Source organism: Mchenga conophoros, linkage group LG3, assembly GCF_057382185.1.
Source record: "Mchenga conophoros isolate Kocher_MC1m ecotype Shallow Benthic linkage group LG3, M_conophoros_male_GT1.1, whole genome shotgun sequence".
Lineage (NCBI taxonomy): Eukaryota > Metazoa > Chordata > Actinopteri > Cichliformes > Cichlidae > Mchenga > Mchenga conophoros.
In genome coordinates, this window is record NC_140528.1 from 43,464,659 (window position 1) to 43,481,696 (window position 17,038).

General features: G+C 41.4%; 1 long non-coding RNA gene across 1 annotated transcript in view; it reads right to left on the minus strand.

Annotated features, from left to right (window-relative positions):
* Positions 1 to 1,665: 1,665 nt before the first annotated feature.
* Positions 1,666 to 17,038, minus strand: part of LOC146578838 (uncharacterized) — a 35,055-nt gene continuing 19,682 nt past the window's right edge. The window contains exons 3-5 of the long non-coding RNA XR_014891539.1: positions 6,537 to 6,632; positions 3,729 to 3,818; positions 1,666 to 2,382 (exon numbers count right to left, since the gene is read on the minus strand). This is a non-coding gene — a long non-coding RNA (uncharacterized LOC146578838). The remainder of the gene's footprint in view (positions 2,383 to 3,728; positions 3,819 to 6,536; positions 6,633 to 17,038) is intronic.

Genomic DNA, 17,038 nt, shown 5'->3' on the forward strand with positions numbered 1-17,038 from the left:
ATGCAGACTCACAGAGGCGGAAAATTAAACTCAAAGATTCTCAGGTTTATTGCTGGCAAAAAGGAAAACAGAAACCAAACTGGAAAGCTAGAAAACAGAACACACAGGCTAGGATGGGGATGACGCAACAACGAAAAACGAAACCTAAGCTAGAAACCTGACGATCGATTTGACCGTAATTTTTCTGGCGTGAAAAATAGCGTTTATAATGGGTTTCAATGGGGCACAAATCGGCCACGAGGTTCGATAGTGGATGTATGCCTTTTATTCAGCCATTTAAGCTCATTTAAAAAACTCAGACTGAAATTTTAAAATAAAATGGGAAAAAAATACATGTTTGAAAATTTGGCTATACTCCATTAAACACAGTGGAAATGGCGTGGAATTAAAAAACGCAAAGGCCACGAAATGGTCCCAGGTCCTACCAAGGGTAAAACCTTTGTAACTTTGCTCTGCTTCAGTGTTGCTACAGCTTAAAGCACGGTCTGGTGCTGCCATCTAGTGACACTGGAATCATCATCTCTCACTCACTGTCATCCACATATACCCAGACCTACACATGAACCAGCAGATATACACACATGCACAGATGAAGGGATTTTGTTGTTAGTATTTTAATTATTTTTAATTATCCAAGCCATTTCCTCTGACATTTTATTTTTTATACTGAGATATTTTTCATATTATTTTGCCTAATTTTCAAACTTGTGAGATAAATAAACCATTTCTTATTTAATTATGATGTCATAAAGGAATAATCTTATTATCCTATCGCATCCTGATGAGTTTGATCCTGAATCAGATGACAAATCAGCTTTTATGTAAAACTTGCAGGTTTGAACCTGCAGACACCTGCCAGAGTCTCTGCAGAGGTTTTAGTTGGAGGGTGACGCTGGGGTGATGTGCTGCTACCTTCTGGCAGGTTCCTGTGACTACACACTGCTCTACAGGCATTCAGATGTAGTCCCTGTAGTATCTACTCCACAGTGGAGGCTTGTGCTCTTGTACCTGTGTGTGAAACTGAGCGAGCTGAGAGCATCAGCGACCACAACCGTCCACTTCTTAAACACAGAGGTCTCTGCTGTGTTTTCGCTCGCTCACCAGCAGTTGAGGATATCCTGTCATTAACCCTTACCAAACCAAAACAGGTAATTACACTGTAGCTGTAAAAAGCTGTTTGTCTACAAGCTTTCAATTAAAGAGGCGATAATCACTGTTATATGTTCAAGTGCATAATATGGAGGATGTCATAAGGCCTTGAGGCAATGGCATGCAAAACACAATATTTATGAGTGTTTTAAGTTGTAAATCGAAACATGTAAACCGAACATGACAGGAAGGTTAAACGCATATTCACCACTGCATTCATTGTTAAAATCATTTTGTAATGTAGGATCAGCTAAGAACGTAATAATGAATGAATGTAATAACTGAGGGGAGTCCTCCGTTTCTCCCTGAAGGCGCAGGAAAGATGATGAGGAGGAGGTGTTAACAGTCCACCTCACAGGTGAGACTTGTTGAAACCAGCTGGTTAGGAAGCTGCAGGACTTTGTATGTTAGTTAACTACCAACTGATGTCTAATCCTCCTTTTATCTTCTTCATGCTGTACTCATAGTAACAGCTGAGCTGCATGTGAAAACAGAATCACCCGAAAGACTCACAAAGAACATCAGAGTGGCTCTTTATTAATTTAATGGATTAAACTCACATAAATAAATAAAATACAGCCTTCCTGCAACAGCGTCCACATCTCCCACTCATGCAGATTGCTCACTGCTTACCCGACACTCACAAAGCTTTAAACAGGACATGACTACAGAGTAAAGACATAAAGTGATCAGTAGGAGAAAATGAAGGAAAAAGTGTTTACAGTAGAATTCATATCATCACACTGATTCCACTCTGACATCACTGATCAATAATCAAAGAACACACAGATCAAATTGATCGATCAGCCATCAGAGGAGTCGGATCAGTGGAGCTGCTTCTCTTCCTGATGTGCTGATCTCTCCCTGCAGAGGAGACACGACACCTCCACATACAAATACAATAAAATAATAAGTGAAAGCAGAGAGAACCAAATGAAAATGAACAAACACCTGTAATTGTGAGCAGCACGATTCTTCATCCGATTACGTGTCCACGGCTCCAGGCCACACAGCTGTATCTGCCACTGTCTCTCTCTGTGGAGCGTTTAAAGGTCAGGCTGAACTGTCTGCTTTTCAGACGCTCGTCTTTCATCTTCACTCGGTCTCTATAATCCCGCTCCTGTTTGTCAGGCTTCTCAGGACGGTGCCACCACTCTACTAGAGTGTCTTCAGGCAGCTGAGCTGTGGTTTTAAAGGGCAACCAGACAGACTCCTCCACCTCCACCCGACACCCTGAGAGAACAGCAAACACAATGAGAAGAGAGTGAAATACAAAGATTTGACTGGTCAAAAACACCCACAAGGACTACAGCAGGTTCTACAGCTGCATTGTAGAGAGAACACTGACCAGCTGCATGGTACGGCAGCACTACTGCTATGGACCGCAAATGCCTGCAGAGAGTGATAACAACTGTGGAGAAGATCATCAGGACTCAGCTGCCCTCTCTGCAGAACATCTACCATCGCAGAGTCCAGAGGAGAGCTGCCTCCATCCTCAAAGACCCCACACACCCCCAACACGGACTGTTCACACTTCTGCCCTCGAGACAAAGGTTTAGAAGTGTGAAATTTGGAGTTTGGATTCGGGAGACAGACACTATCTCTGCTTTCAAGATTAGGCTTAAAACTTTCCTTTTTGCTAAAGCATATAGTTAGGGCTGGACCAGGTGACCCTGAATCCTCCCTTAGTTATGCTGCAATAGACGTAGGCTGCCGGGGATTCCCATGATGCATTGAGTTTTTCCTTTCCAGTCACCTTTCTCACTCACTATGTGTTAATAGACCTCTCTGCATTGAATCATATCTGTTATTAACCTCTGTCTCTCTTCCACAGCATGTCTTTATCCTGTCTTCCTTCTCTCACCCCAACCGGTCGCAGCAGATGGCCCCGCCCCTCCCTGAGCCTGGTTCTGCTGGAGGTTTCTTCCTGTTAAAAGGGAGTTTTTCCTTCCCACTGTCGCCAAAGTGCTTGTTCATAGGGGGTCATATGATTGTTGGGTTTTTCTCTGTATCTATGAAGCACCTTGAGGCAACTTTTGTTGTGATTTGGCGCTGTATAAATAAAATTGAATTGAATTGAATTGAAATCCAGACTCAACAACTCCTTCTTCCCCACTGCCATCACTCTTGAACAGCCGACCCACTTTGAATAGTAATAATGATTTTTTGCACATCAGGTCATCCTGCATATTAAGCTATAGCTCTTTTTCACAGATCTCTGTTTCAAATCTCCATATTTTGTCTGTTTTCTGTCTTCATTTATTTATTTGTACTATTTGTATTATATGTTCTATTTCTATTGTATATGTTAATCGGCATCTGTGGGTGGACAGCAAAGAAAGAATTGCTCAGAGAAATGCCTTTTCTCTTGTAAAACACATGACAATAACCTGGGAAGTATCATTATAATAGTAATATTACTCTTGATAAAAAGTATTAATGGCTTTCTCTAAAAGCAACATGAGGATCATGGCTCAGACGTTGTTTTGTCATTATTAGATAAAAAGGCCATAAACGTTCTGTGTGAGGGTTCAGTGTTAGCATGTTTCAGACAGCTGTCTGTAGTAGGAGACACTCACCTGACATGAAATACTGCCAGAAATAGAATAAAAGACCTCCAGAAACAACAAGAAAAGCCAGGAGAGCTGTGGTCCAGGATGGAAATGGTTCTGTGGAGAAAGACAAAGAAGCATTTGACCTTTGACCTTTGACTAAATGTAATTCATGAAGGAATTTGTTAGATTTAAGATGGTAAAGTATTCAAATTCAAATTTTATTTGTCACATACACAGTCATACACAGTACGATATGCAGTGAAATGCTTAGACAACTGCTCGTGACCTAAAGAAAAAAAAAAAGACTGAATAGGATAATAAAATAAATATGAAAATTAAAATGAAGGGTAAATTTAGCTAGGAAGGAATAAAATAAAATATATTAAAGTTAAAAATAAAATAACTGTACAACAAAATGCACAATACACAAATACACAATATACAAATATATAAGAAAAATATATAAATATATATTTCCTAATCTCCTTCAGGTAGGCCGTCTTGTTGTTATCAGAGATCAGGCCCACCACGACGGTGTCGTCAGCAAACTTAATGATGGTGGTGGAGCTGGTAGTGGCCACACAGCCATATGTGTACAACGAGTACAGCAGGCTCAGAACACACCCCTGGGGGGCTCCAGTGCTGAGAGTGATGGAGGCATGTCCTCGGTTGGAGGCAGCTGCTGCGGGCTCACCCTGAGACACACAAAGCTCCACCTTCAGTCCTGACACTGAAACATCCACTGTAGCTACAATGATGCAGATGTGACCCTCAGCAGGTGGATTTCCTCTCCATAGATGTGTTTCCATGTAGATCATTAGTTACAGCAGTTTTAACTGTAATTGTAGGGTCTTTACAATATAAAGTGCATGAACTGTTGATTTGATTTGATTTGATTTGATTTGATGCTATGTGAATAAAACTGAACGAATAAGTGCTGATGTTTATTCAGACTGTCTCTCTGATCGATCTCCTTGACCCAACCTCAGTAATTACTTCCAGCCAGCAGCCCCATCCCTGCAGGAGTGCTCACACACAGCTCCCCATCCATCAGTCCTCCAGCTTTAATCATGAGTTTAAACTTTCTCTATTAACTCGCTTTCATGGTGCCTCAGACTTAAAGCCTTTATTTCACCCCGCTCTCTTAGCTGTTTAACTGATTCATAACTGTACTTTTATTTAAAATATTCAATCATTTAAAATAATTACTAATATATGTATTATATGGGGGGCGATCGTGGCTCAAGAGTTGGGAGTTCGCCTTGTAATCGGAAGGTTGCCGGCTCTGCCAGTCTCGGTCGTTGTGTCCTTGGGAAAGACACTTCACCCGTTGCCTACTGGTGGTGGTCAGAGGGCCCGGTGGCGCCAGTGTCCGGCAGCCTCGCCTCTGTCAGTGCACCCCAGGGTGGCTGTGGCTACAATGCAGCTTGCCATCGCCAGTGTGTGAATGGGTGGATGACTAGTCATCAGTGGACAGAGTACATCAACATTCATGGCTCTGAATACACAAACGTGCGCTTAAATGAGCTCACATTATTCATCTGGACTGATGGATCACCTTTGTTTTTATAAGTCAGCATTACCATGGAAATTACAGTAAAGCACTATGTAAACAGAAAGTGGATTTATTTGTCTTCAGTCTTGATTCTGCATGGAAACAATAACCTGACATCTTTGGCTGGAATCATCAGTTTCAGAGCGTCGCCTGAAACCATGGTTACTGACCTGCAGCCTGACGTCACTCTCAGCAGCTGCATGTATGAGTGTAGACACGTGTGTGCAGCTGCTCAGCCGGTTGGATATGTTGGTGGAAACAGTGAGTGTGACAGTGAGGGCCAGACGCAACATGAGCACATGACTGCTGTCAGCACACTCAAGTGTATAAAGGTCTGTACCCTTGCAGTCCTCTTGCTATGAGCGCTCATATCCCCCAAACCCAAGAGGACTAAGGAGCTCTGAGCATTGCACCTCCACTGCTGAGAATACAACCATGTTCAGCAAAGCTGTGTTGGCTTTGATTCTTCTCTGCCGGTTTACAAGATCTGTAGGTGAGTTTTTGCATGAGAAAGATGGAAATCGTGTGTTTTGTCTGCACAGCAGTGTTCATGCACAGGTATATGTGTCTGTTTCTACACGTGTGCATCATGTTAGACTCTTCTAATGTTGGGAAGAAAATGAAAACAGCATTTTCTTCACTTCTCTAACTAAAAATCTGCTGTTTTGTTTTCTGTTTATTTTTGCATCTGTCAAGATTCAGACACGGGCACTGATTATCCTCAAGTGTTTTTATTACCGTGCGCTCAAATATGAGATTTGGAAGGACCGCTTGATTGTTTTTGTACTAGTGTTTGAAGTTTCTTTGCTAAATGACAGACCCTGATTCATGCACATGAAGGCTGTTGTGTTTATAGGTGTTGACAGACTCATGTTTAAGCATTGCCTCAGGTTTCATTGTGCAGGAAATGGACATGAAAATGAGTGGAAGGGGACTTTTTAAGTACAGAATTTGATACATGAAGATGAAGCTTCACAGCAGTGGCAGTTCCACACCAGATTTAGCAGGTTGGGCTCAGGGTGTTTTTTCATGGGGGCATTGAACCAAACCAAGAGGACAAAATTGAACTGCTTCATCTATGAAGGGGATTTATTTGGAGCACAAACAAAGTGAATGAACATTTAACAATAAAGCAGAAGATTTCACATCCCGTACATGTGCACAGTTAATGTTTAAAAAGCACTGGCTGAAATGTCTATGGACTGAAACGTCTGCACGCATGACAACAGGCAGAGTCCATAGTTACAGAGAAGTCCACCCAAGGAGGACTTTCCTACCAGCTGGGCTGGAAGCTGTGCCTCCCGTCCCCCATTCATGTGGTGGGGAACGTCCTCAGACTGGGGTGGGGGGGTCATCCTTGATCCTGCTGATGTCTGAAAAGAGATGAATATGGAGTAAACATGAGGCTGTAACTGAGAACTATAGTAACTCATTACTTTATCTTTTCATTATTATTCATTAGTGTTAATGAAACTGCGTGTATGGAGTGTCATCACAGGGCAGTGTGAGACACACAGGTCTAAGGACTGGTCCACTGTGTGTCCCTCACAGCCCGTATCCTCCTCCTCTCTGTGGCTCCCTCTCATTTCGGGGCTTTTCTGGTCAGATTCAACATGCTTGATCAAAGAAATTATTTTGGTCTTTCCTAGTAACCCAAGTTTACATGTCACATGGTTTACTTTTCACTCATATTATACAATATATACACTACAGTTTAATATTCATGATGATGTGCAATGTTCCCTCTAATTTTTCATGTGTCTGATTTTTCAACTCCCTGAGCGATCCCTTGGACCGCTGTGAGCAACAGCAGACATGTGCACTGTGGTCACGCCAGCATCAAATCCATCCAAGTTACTTGGTTTATTAAAATAATCAAATTACAGCATTTAGATTTATGTTAGACTACTTTTAATTAAGTGCTTTAGCCCACTTACAATGAAAATTTTAAAAGAAAATCTTTTTCATGTCCTGTGTAGTATGTTAACACTACTGGAAGTAAAAATAACTGGAACTCCAATTTTGAAAGCACAACTTTTTTTTTCTTTTTTTTTTTATAAAGCTCTGACTTTATGAGTATGAGTCTGTGGTCTGGGAGAGAGTCCTGTAACGCTGTCTGCAAAATACAGCATATAATGACCAATGTTGGGAAATTACTTATATAGTTACTTCTTCAAAAAAGTGACTGAGTTTTGCAAACAACAAAGTTTTTTGCATCTGTTTATCTAAAGATGCAGCCAAGGTGTTTTTTTAAATAAACATTTCAAACTATTTACAGAACAATCAGCTGTTCTGCATCAAATTTGATGCCACACAAATTATTTGTGCCACTCCAAAAAATTATTTCTGTCCACTATGAGATAAAGGAGAACAACAGCCTGATACCTGCAGGCCTGACAGCAGGAGATGTATCACTCCTGTAACACCTGTAACATTCAGCAGTCGACTCATGTTCTGACACACACAACAAAACAATTGACTACACTACACACTAACTACACAAGACAACACACTGACTTTAGACTCCAAACACGCTGAACATTGCAAACGCCGTCACTCCTAAACTTGTGTTGAAAAGCCTCGAGTACTGTACCCTTTTTCAATACGAGCTTCGGAAAGTTTCATTTGGCCCTCTCTATCACTGTGTGTGTTGTAACAGGAACAGGAAATGATACTCTACCACAAAGAGAACAAAAAACAAGTGACAGCACCACCAAAAACTTGACTGACTTTACTCCTACACAGCACCCATGCTATCTTGCATAGATGGAGCGCTTTAGGTTGAAGTTGTAAAATGTTGCTTTTTTTGTTTCTTTCTTTGTTTTTTGTTTTTGTCACAATCAAGTTGTTGATATTTAATTATCTGATGTCCAACCACACCTTATCGCTCTCACTCAGACTTACATGATTTAAACTTTAAAGTTCCTTCATTAATTCCACCATCAGGCTGGGGTCTTTCTGTGCTTGTCTCCCCATGTTTGTTTTCAACACAGTCAGATTAACTGGTAACAAAAACTGCCCATAGGTGCGAATGTGAGTTTGAATGCCTGACCCTAGCTTATCTGTAACTCTGACACTAACACCACATTTTGAGTCTCAACAAATGTCTTCAAAATCATGGTGCCAAGAATTTGTCCCCATAAGGTCTGTTGGTCCCCACAAGTATATTAATTGTCCAATTTTTGGTCCCCACAAACACGTGTCAGGGTGAACACTCTCTCTCCCTCTCTCTCTCTCTCTCACACACACACACACACACACACACACACACACACACACACACACACACACACACACACACACACACAGCTCTCAGTAAGGCCTGTTTTTAGAATCACAGTAATTCTATTTTCAGATTCAGGATCATGCAAGTGATGAGTTGGTGACACAATTCTTATCTTCCTGGGTTTGTTACAGGAAGTGTGTGTGTGTGTGCATGCATGGGTTTGTGTGTGTGTGTGTGTGTGTGTGTGTGTGTGTGTGTGTGTGTGAGAGAGAGAGAGTTAGCGTTTGCCTTGAAATGTACTTAGAAAAGATTGATTCTGTCCTGTGTTGTCTCTTCTCTCCTTCAGCCCTGACAATTATCAGAGCTGAGTGTGGACAGGATGTCATTCTGCCGTGTCAGGTCCATAAAGATTATCCCACTGCGGCTGTAGTGTGGAGGAGAACTGACCTAAAGCGAGAAAAAGTACTTTTGTACCAGAGCAAGATGTCTCATCGAGCCAACAAGTATCCATCTTCAACTAGCCGCTTTCATCTGATGGATGGATGGATGGACAGTGGGAATTTGTCCTTGGCTCTGCAGGATGTGACGCAGGCTGAGAATGGAACATATGAGTGTCTGGCCGTCGACAAAGAAAGATACCAATGGAAGACTCACATTGAGAATACTGATACCATCAACACCATCCAGCTGATGATTGCTCCAGTGGGTAAGTTTGTAGAGTCGTCAACAATCTGTTCTCTGTGTGCCTCAAATCACAACTACAGTTGCCTTGGTTACGCTGCAGTCTAGGCTGCTGGGGGATTCCCATGAGTGTTGCTTCTTACCTCACTATGTGTTTAGACACCTCTCTACACTGAATCATTAGTAATTATTAATCTCTGGCTCTCTTCAGCGTGTCTTTTCTCCTGTCCACGTCAGCTCCCCTCAGCTGGTCTCTCAGATGGCTGCTCCTCTCTGCGACTGGTTCTGCTGGAGGATTTCTTCCTGTTAAAAGGGAGTTTTACCTTCCCACTGTCATCTAAATTGTTTGCTTAAGTGGGTGGGGGTGCACTGCAGGACACCTGAAGCGTTGTTCCTTCAGTTACAGCCCCTTGTGACGATCAGCCTTTGAGCCCCTTTCATAAAACGTCTGCACACATGAGGCCGAGGTTCTGGGAGTTATAGCACAATTAGTTTAATCATGACTTACAATAAACATGATGAAGTTGTTTTCATCAATCTAAACTCACTGCTCATGTTGTTAGGTATACCTTGTTAGCACTGGGTTGGCCCCCTTTTACCTTCAGAACTGCCTTAATCCTTTAAGGCATAAATGCAACATGGAGCTGGAAACCTTCCTCTAACATTTTGCTCCATGTTAACATGAAAGCGTTGCACAGTTCCTGCACATCCACGATGTGAATCTCCTGTTCCATCCCAAGATTTCTCCACTGGACCGAGAACTGAGTCACTGTCCTGTTCACCAATTAGTCTCACAGTGTTTTGTCCTGCTGGAAGATGGTGCACTGTGACCAAAATATGATGGACATGGTCAGCAGCAATGCTCACGTATGTTGTAACGTTCACACAATCTCAGACACTGAGGGGTCCAAAATGTGCCATGAAAATGTGCCCAGAGCAGCAGCTGGAACAGGCGGGATGGATCATAGAGAAGGTGTCGGGTTGTTGCTATGGGAGGGGAACGTGTCCTTTTATGCAGATATTGTTGATGAGACTTTGTAGAAAGCAGGAAGTAGATCATGTCTCACACCTGTCTTCTGTTTCTCACCTGCAGCTCCACCACTGAATGCTGGCAAAAGGCGGTTTGCTCCACCTACATGTGATCTGCTTTTGACTTTGGGTCTTCTCTCATATTTCTGTTTCTGTGTTTAATCTTGATGATTCTGTTAACACCGACCTCTGACCTGAAAGTCCTGCCTCTGAGTTTAAACAGAAAACTTTTTTTTTCATTTCTTTGGTTTTTTTCATATAACAGCTGTTACAATGAGTGATAATGCTGAGATTACATGTAAAGGGTGGAAACTCATATGTATGTATTCTTTTTGTGGTTTGTTTTTAAAGATAACCACAGGTTTTGATTTCACTGCAGTTTTCCTCTTATAATCTACAGTTTTCATGGCTGTTGCTTTAAAGGAGGTACTTGTTTAGCATGTTTGGACTCACAGGCAGGAGTCACATTAGTTTCACTGATGTTTATGATGAAAACAAGACGATAACTAAACACCTCTGTCAGTGAACAAGATCCAATCAGAAGTGCAGTAAGTTTAAAGCACATGTTCGATCTGCTCCCACCAAACGGTCCACCTCTTTTAGCAAACAGTGAAACTGTTTCTCATCGACTATGACCAAAACTAAAAGACGCTGTTGTCAAAAGACTCTCCACACGTTCACGAACAGACTGAATTTATTCCACTAACAGTACAAACCAACGTTAGCCAATCAAATCACTGTTTGTGGAGCATCAACATCAACTATCAGGGTGTTGCACATGAACACTGTCAGTAACAGGCAGGTAGCATGGCTAACGTTAGCTGCTAATGAAGGCACTGCTTGCGCATGTCACAATTGACTGGACATGCTTGCTATGCTATATACTGATGCTATGCTAGAGCGTTAACTAGGGTTGCCAACCGTCCCTTAAAAAACGGAATCGTCCCGTATTTAGAAACAAAAGTACACGTCCCCTATTGAGCTAATAAGGGACGCACTTTATCCCGTAATACAGTGAGAATCAAAAGTAGTCTATAAATGTTTATGGAATTAACGCTTTGTTTGAAAACATAATTCCCAGCCCCTCTCCTGCTTTGTGACCAATGAGCTGACAGCACACTTATGACAATTCGAGTATGACAATTCAGATTACCGCTCATCTCATTGGTCGAGGAAAGGTCGCTTACGGAGAAAATACCGGAAGACAACAGATGACCACAACAACAAGCACACGACGTTTACGTGTTTGCGCGTGAGCAGTGTGAGCGGCTGTGGTGACACCCTCACGAGCGATTGATTATCGGGAGCTGGTCGTGAGGTGTTAATCGCTTCTCATTACCCCACGTGTACTACACGATGCACGATGAAGGCCAAAATCGGGCCGATCACCAAATCGGTCGCACGACTCAAAAATCGGCTCAAAATGGGCCAAAAATCGCACAGTGTAAGCCCAGCATTAGAGCAGCAATGTTTGTTCCCCTCAGAGAAAGAAAAAAAAAGGCTGCAAAAGTACAGGGAGGAATGGGAAAAGGAAAACACCTGGCTGGGAAAATGCACGATAACACCTTTAAAGCGCACTGCACTGTGTGCCAGCGCACTTTTTCCATAGGCATGCTTCTAGTGGTGGGGGCACATGAAGAACATGAGGGGCGTGACAGCTCGGGGAACCCTTAACCAAGTTTTTGTCCACCAGGCCACGGCAGAAGCAGATATGGTATGTAAACACTGGTTTGTGTTTTTTTAAACCCTCTGGTTAAGGTTAATATGGGCATGTGCAGTGAATATCAGCGCTATGTGGCCAGAAGTGTGATAATATAATTTATTTTGTGTAATAAACAACAGCAAGGATAGATGATTACAACAAATAGATGACTAATACATAAAAGTAATACATAGATGAATAATGATGATGAGTTAAGATGCGTAATCATGGGAACAAGCGGGTTTACAAACAGGAGCAGCTGATTAGCATTAGAAAAGCTGAAATAATACCTCAACTGAAGCCAACTGTACTAAATGCACTATATGTGCACAGTTACAAGAGTATTTTTCGTTCTATTGTTTTCTATTAATTTATATAATTTTAAGTTAAGCAGGACAGAGTTCTTTTAAAGAAAGATTTACTTATATTCTCAAAAGTTAAGCATGACAGGCTTCTGTTTAAGAAAGAGACCTGTTTTACTGTGTTAATGTTGTCATTTTGAGCTAAAAAAATAAATGGCTAAATGATCATTTGTTTCCCATATGATCATATCACAAAGAATATGCATCTGCTTAAATCAAGTTCAAGTCAAATGGTTAAAAAATAATTTCACACACAAAAAAAGAGCTACAAAATTCACCACACTGGGAAGGGTGAACTGGGTTGCCCGGCCCTGGCCACGAGGTGTCCCTTATTTATTTTTCAGGGAGTTGGCAACCCTAGCGTTAACAGTTCCTGTAATTCATGATTTAGAGCAGGGGTGGCACACTGACTTTAGATGGTGAACCACAATTATAGCTATAAATGGTACCATTAAACTTACTGTTATTCTTTGACACAGTGGTATGACCCAGTCTGTCTTTGCCTGTGATTGGCTGTATCATGCCACCCCTGTTTGCATGGAGATCAGCAGGACTGAAGATTCAGCTCCCACATACATTCGGGCCATTAATAACTGACATATGAAAGTGTATTAGGGGCCTGATGTGACCCGCTGGCTGTATGTTGGACAGCCCTGTATTAGACGCCAAGTCATGGCTGAACGGGCACAAACAGCGTCATGCATGCCCAGATTTGTTTCTCACTACTTTTTTTTGAAAAAAGAAAAAAAACAAACAAACCCACCCATGAGCTTCAGATTGTACATTTGAATCTGTGTCACAGTGTTACTATGGGGATGAAGGAGCTGCTCCGTGGCTGTAACAGTCACTGCTAAAGGAGCTCTCAGCGCCTCCACAGCCTCCTGCAGGGGGTGGAGGTACTGTCTATCATGGGGGACAAATAAAGCTTTAGAGTTGAACACCTCGCTTGCTATACACACAATATCTGTGAAAGTCGTATCATATGCACTTTACAATCACAGCGACATAGAATGTAGAATATGAGCCAACAGGCCACAGCACTGACTGTGCTCTAAAACAAAGTGCCATTAGAGCTGATTCAGAGCCAGAGCAGGCAGCTTTAACACTGACTCAGCTGCAGTGTGCCTGATATTTCTTTGTAACATAGCTTGAATGCTGCTTTATGTTTCCTTTGCTTTGTGTCTCTATTTGTAGCGTCGTGACTGTACGATAACTATCCTGTGATGAACCGTGAAACAGCAAGCGCCGTACGAAACACTCAAATACTTAGCCGTCCCTGTTAGCTTTACAACTCCTTTTTTGCTGAGCAGCTTCGCCAAGGAACATTGTGTTTGTTCTCAGTAAGTCATTTAAACGGTACTCTCTACAACCAACACACACACACACACACATGCAAAACAAACCAAAGAATCTATTTTCAAACTAAAGTGTTAATACTTTCTGTCTGTGTGTCGCTGCTGATACTTAACACATGAGTGTTGTCAGAAGAAAATGACTCTGTTGCTACGGTAATCCCTGCATGAATGGATGTTTTTAGCCTTGTTTTTCTCTTATTTTTTTTTCTCTAACTGCATCATAATTTTCCCAAGTCTGAAAATTACACACGAGGACATAATTACCATCATGTATTAGTCTGAAGTTTAATTGCTGTCGGCAGTATTTTTTAATGGAGAGAGAAAGAAAATCAACCAACACCCCAGAAAGTTCTAAAGTGTTGACTTGTTTGTGAGCAAACCTGCAGACTGAGCAGGTCTAATGATGATGTCCCTCTGGATAAGTCACCGTCTGTTCTTTACTGTAGAAAAGCCTTTTTAAAAAGCTGCCTTACTCATGCATATTCGCTTGTATGCAGCCTGACACAGTGTTATCTCTGGGATTTCCCTCAGGTCTGCAGAAAGTGTCCTTAAAGTTGAATATTGTGACAGTAACAGTGAGACTGAGCTGCTCCATCTGTTTCTGCTGCCGCTGACTTCGGCTCCTTAACCCTTTAAGACGTACCATAGAAGAAGTCCACCAGAGCTTATATTATATTTTTACATGCTGTAGTGCCATTATTGGGAGCATTTCAAGTTGATATACATTAATGCAGACATATTTTAATAATATGTCTGCATTAAGTGCATGGTAATTACATAAATTGCAAAAAAGTGCAATAAACTACAAAAAAATTTAAAATCGTTTTTGTTTTTTTAACATATATTTCTAGTTAGAGAAATTTAAGAGGCTTATCCCTCAAAACTGTAAATACAAAAAAGTTGCACAAAATAGTTTCCCACCACAGGAAATGTATTTTGAGTGTCTTCATAGTTTTATTTTTTAAATACACCAATTTTTATATACTGCAGGAAAAACGAAAATAAATATTATAATGCAAATTTGCAAAAAAACCCCCAGCATGTGCATCAAAATAAACTATTTCCAGCAGTGCAATATGAGTCCTAAGCATCACAGAAATGACACAGAAAGTCATAAAGTCAAACATAACTTTTAAAAACACCAGTATAGGCTCATAAGGCCCTGATGACGTCACTTCCTGTTTCGGGCAGGTCATGGCGGACATGCGATAGTCCACGCTGATGGATGTAGGAAGTGTTACAAACAGCTGATCGGATCGGCAAAGCGTGTTTCTGGAATATCATGTTTTTGTTGCTGCAAGTGCTTTTTATGCCGTTTTTGCAAAGCTATATGTGGAAGGAAACTGTGACCTAGGACAAGCTGATGGCATAAGATGTAAGCACAACTCCTCCGGTTTCATATGCAAAAAAAATTATGGCGCTAGCTTCTGTGGTTGCAGTGCTACCGGGATTTAAAAATAGTTATGCAAAACGGAGCGTGCCCGCTCCGACCGGTTTTAAAGGGTTAAGCATCCTGATTTATCAGCACTGCAAGGACACAAATGTCACTGTTACAGAGACAGACATGCACACACAGCAGGAATGTGACTGAATATGGAATCACTAACAGGAAAAAAACTTTCAGCCTCAAACATGCAGTCAGGTGCTACACTGGCCTAACGACTGATGTGAGCTGAGCTCAGGGAGAAGCAAAGGGTGGAGGCTCATTTCATATGTCTTTAAACTCAGCAGTGTGAAATCCAAAGAGACTGGCACATGACAGACAAAAGCATCAGTGCTGTCTGTTCCAGCATCATTTTATGGTTTGCTTTTATTTCTCAAGATGATGCAGGGAGCCTGGCTCAGGAGCTACTGTCATGTTGTAACCGTGTTCCTGTGACTGTACTGTGATAACTCTGTGACCATGTGATGGAATTACTGTTGATAGTGTTCTGTATTAAAGTGTTACTGCAGCCGACCTGTCTGTGTGTCACTGTCTGTTCCTCCAACCTGTGGACTGCAGTGTCTTCAGCAGCAGGTGTTTGCTGTTTGCACCATCTGCTCAGATATTCTTAAATTAAAAAAGTTCCAAAATTAAATTTAAAACTGTATCTCATTGTACAACTGTATAGTGACAATAATGGCAATTATTCTATTCTATTCTAAATTTAAACATCTTTATTTAATCTGTGCTTTCTACTCAACAATGCAGCTACATCGAATGTTAAATATGTTTTTATTCTCCTCAATTCAGAAACTATACTAAAATATGATGCGAACAAAATTGGAGCACTGGTAAAATTGAGGGGGGCACCCTTGAGTGATCAACTCCTTTCCCCAACCCCCCAAGACTTTCAATGTGTAACTTGTAGGTAACAGTGAAGGGGTGAATGAGGTCACTGCAGCAGCCCCACCCACCAGCAATGTTCCCTCTAATTTTTCATGTGTCTGAGTGAACACACAAACTCCCTGAGCGATCCCTTGGACCACTGTGAGCGACATCAGACGTGTGCACTGTGGTCACGCCAGCATCAAATCCATCCAAGTTTCATGGTTTATTAAAATAATCAAATTACAGCATTTACATTTATGTTAGACTACTTTTAAACTGCTTTAGCCCACTTACAATGAAAATGTAAAAAAAAAATCTAGCCATTGGCCTGTGTAGTATGTTAACGCTATTGGAAGTAAAAATGACTTGAACTCCAATTTCGAAAACACAACTTTCTTTTTCTTTTTTCTTTTCTTTTTTTATATATACAGCTCTGACTTGTATTATGCGTCTGTGGTCTGGGAGAGAGTCCTGTAACTCTCTGTCTGCAAAATACAGTATATAATGACCAATGTTGGGCAAATAATTATATAGTTACTCCTCAAAAAAGTAACTCAGTTTGGCAAACAACAAAGTTTTTTGCAGCTATTTTTTTTTAAATGCAGCCAATGCATTTTTAAATAAACATTTCAAACTATTTACAGAACAATCAGCTGTTCTGCATCAAATCTGATGCCACACAAATTATTTGTGCCACTCCAAAAAATAATTTCTGTCCACTATGAGATAAAGGAGAACAACAGCCTGATACCTGCAGGCCTGACAACAGGAGATGTAGCACTGCTGTAACACCTGTAACGTTCAGCAGTCGCCTCATTGTTCTGACACACACAACAAATCTACTGACTACACTACACACTAACTACACAAGATTTGCGCTACACGTCTCAAATCTCTCACATCTCAAAGCACCGCCGTCACTCCTAAAATTTCCCCCCGTTTCTTAACAACTAGATGCCACGTTACCATATCATTTTTTGATTGGTCGACATGGTACTTTTTTGGACGAATAGGAAAGAGAGAGGGGGTGGGGGGGTTTGTTTTTGCTCACAGGTGGAGAGCGCTTTCGAGGCTTTTTTCTTATAAAACGCAGTTTTTACCGTTTCTTCCCGC